Genomic DNA, 1,043 nt, shown 5'->3' with positions numbered 1-1,043 from the left:
TCTCTCTCTCTCTCTCTCTCTCTCTCTCTCTCTCTCTCTCTCTTTCTTTCTCTCTCTCTCTCTCTCTCTCTCTCTCTCTCTTTCTCTCTTTCTCTCTCTCTCTCAGTATACACACACACACACACGCGCGCATATATATATCTTCATCATCTAACATCCACTTTTCCATGCTTGCATGGGTTGGACGTAATTTGTTGAGGCAGATTGTCTACACCTGGATACACTTCATGTTCCTGTCACCGATCATCACTTGTTTGCAAGAAAGACATGTCTTGGAAGATTCGAAAGTAAAGACACTTCTTGCATAACCATGACACACGTTTACAACTCACACGCGATGTCATAAGGAGAGAGTAACACACGCAGAAAACGCACGTACACACACACACATACACACAGATATGCTGAGATCCCCGTATTGTTGTCTTGATGACGCTTTTATCCATAGATCGCTCTTGAAGTTCTACTGTTATGCATATTGTTTGTCTTAAGACAGTTATATCTAAACAAATTTCTTTTACTGTTTTCAGCTGCTTTAAGTTACGGTTTCCCAGACACTTGATTATTCATATTGTAGATGGCATACTTTTGATTTCTATTCATATTGTAGATGGCATACTTTTGATTTCATATGCGGCTTTTAGCTATCTTTTGTAGAACTGATGGAACTTATGCTGTCAATTGAGAAATATTTAGTAAATACTACTGATGAATAGATCTCCACATTTAATGGTGCATTGAGCTTGAAGGGCGATTTGAATCATATGATATACTGACTGATTTTGTATATAGTATCCCTATATCTCAGTCTGAATATATAAACGAACAAAACCTATGCTATAATGAATAATTCATATGTATAAATATGTATAAATATAAATTGTCCACGTTAGTGGTCGACGTTATTTTTTAAAATGTACCTTAATCCCCTGAGATTGCGGATAATATTTCTGAATCTCTTTGATTCTTTAGATGTGCTGGCCTCCTGATAATTAATCGATATTAATTAATATATGACTAATTACCAGATTTTATAATTGTAT

At 35.7% G+C, this 1,043-nt stretch overlaps 1 protein-coding gene across 1 annotated transcript in view; it reads right to left on the bottom strand.

Moving 5' to 3' along the window:
• LOC106870251 (adhesion G-protein coupled receptor G2) overlaps window positions 1–1,043 on the bottom strand; it is a 16,775-nt gene that overhangs the window by 410 nt on the left and 15,322 nt on the right. The window lies entirely within an intron of this gene.

The sequence above is a fragment of the Octopus bimaculoides genome, chromosome 28, assembly GCF_001194135.2.
Source record: "Octopus bimaculoides isolate UCB-OBI-ISO-001 chromosome 28, ASM119413v2, whole genome shotgun sequence".
Taxonomy (NCBI): Eukaryota; Metazoa; Mollusca; class Cephalopoda; order Octopoda; family Octopodidae; genus Octopus; species Octopus bimaculoides.
The sequence above is the reverse complement of the archived record's forward strand: the minus strand, read 5'-3'. Positions and strand labels throughout refer to the sequence as shown.